The 1965-nt window shown below is 41.5% G+C and overlaps 1 pseudogene; it reads left to right on the top strand.

Annotated features, from left to right (window-relative positions):
- Positions 1-408: 408 nt before the first annotated feature.
- LOC108298291 lies at positions 409-1331 on the top strand (annotated as a pseudogene).
- The last annotated feature ends 634 nt before the right edge of the window (positions 1332-1965 follow it).

Here is a 1965-nt window from a genome sequence, read left to right as displayed (position 1 = left end):
CAAAGGTGAGAGTTACCGCTGGATCCATGTCCACGTTACCAGGGCTAAGAGCCCTGACTGCCACATGTCCCACCCCATACTGGCAAGCCTGTGTCCAGGGTGACATGTATTCAGCAGCCAGTGTGGCACAGGCAGCCACTGTATGACAACCCCCCACTGGCCAGGATGTCCTGGCACCCCCCACATGCCTGTCTGTCTCATTCTTTTGCACCCCAAAGAAGAGAGAGTACCAAAGATTCCTGACTTAATTGCACCATGTGAGAGCTTTCTGGAGGCAGGAGCATCTTCACTGGAGATACATCTTCTAGTGACAAAAACACTTAAATGCCTTCCTGAAAATTCTCATTAAAAAGTAAGGATTCGGGCCACTATTTGACAGCAAAAGAGTCAGGTTCTGGGGCAGCTGGAGGCAGTGGTGGTAACTGGAATAACTTTCCAAAGGGAAGCTGTTTTGCAAACCGTCCTTTCCAGTAGAGATGGCCAATGTGCTTTGGAACAGTGCCAGACTGGCTTCCTATTGCCCAGGATTTTACTCTTTAGTTAAAAGGGTTGTCAATCGCAAAGACTTTTCAACTACAGGATTATTGGGTTCTCAAGAGTCTCATGTGGCCTCTGCACCTCCAGATACATGCTTTCAAACAGTGTGGCCTGATGAAACTATGGGACCATTTGCACCTCAACATAGAGGTTCCAGCTTCCTGGGAACATAGGTTTTGATTGTCACCTCAATGGGCCTGGTTCACCGAAGAAAGCCTGGTTCATAAAACTGTGTGTGATATTCTAGCAGAACCTTTATCAGGTGAAAGACAAGTTTGTGATGGCACAATATGTGAATTAATTTTAGGGTAATGAGGCGCCTGTTGAACACAAAATTAACAACACAGCAACTTACTTTGAAAGTGCCAGAGTAGAGTGTGCAACACAGATATGCCCAGAATTGCTGTGAGAGATTTTGAATCACTGTTTCCAGAAGTTGCTAATAGCAAATTAATGATTCTGACTGTAACACAAAAAACTAAGAATGATATGATTGGTTAGAACGAAGAAGTAGAAATTGAAAGAGAAGTTCTCTTAGAAAAATTCATCAGTGGTGCCAAGAAATTTGCTATGCTCTTCAAGCTTAGGGATATTGGGCTGACTTTATTGATCCATCATCTGGTTTGGCATTTTTGGGCCACATACAAACAACACTCTTTTGATGCTCTGTCGATGCCCTTGGATGCTGTAAAGTGATTTGTCACAGTCTCTGGGGTGCCCATGTAGTTGTGGGAAGTGTCTTCACTAATGCAACACCAGACAGCAGTATTATGAAGAAATCAAGTGGAAATTAGCAGAAATGTCCATTTATTTACTGCGTTATTTGTATGTAATATTTTATAAAGACTGTGAGACTAAAGTTTTTAAAAGATACTTATTTCTAAGTATTTATTTCAAGATTTATGAATTCACAACATTGGCAAGTGATTTGTGATTTTAAAATTGCAAACGTTCATTATTCATATTATCATTGAATACAAGTTGAGCATACCCACATTGTATAGGATGTGGTAATTAGCCTGTAACCAGGGTATGATCTGCTATGGTTATTTCTCCCCTTTATTGGGAAAAAGCCTCAGTTTTAATTATCCCCTTTAAAAAATAAATCACACGTTTGGTTATGAAAAAAAGGCAAGGATTCATGAGTCAGAATTCTGAAACCTGCATACTGTGGCTGACGTTGCGCTAGTATCACTCATTCCTCATTTGCAAGTATGCATGATGCATGTGAAAATCTCATCTTCCCAAGACAGGTGTGCTAAGATTGTTCTGTCTCATTGCGGAAAAGTTTCAGGTACAAAGTATATGACAAAATCCTGGTTCCATTTCAGCACAGAGCAGGTTGAACATGTGGCCATGGGAGGATTTAGAAGGGAAGAAACGTTCAGGAATTTCTGAGACAAAAGTGCGGAAATGAGGAGACCCGTC

Source organism: Cebus imitator, unplaced genomic scaffold (assembly GCF_001604975.1).
Source record: "Cebus imitator isolate Cc_AM_T3 unplaced genomic scaffold, Cebus_imitator-1.0 Scaffold929, whole genome shotgun sequence".
NCBI lineage: Eukaryota > Metazoa > Chordata > Mammalia > Primates > Cebidae > Cebus > Cebus imitator.
The sequence above is the reverse complement of the archived record's forward strand: the minus strand, read 5'-3'. Positions and strand labels throughout refer to the sequence as shown.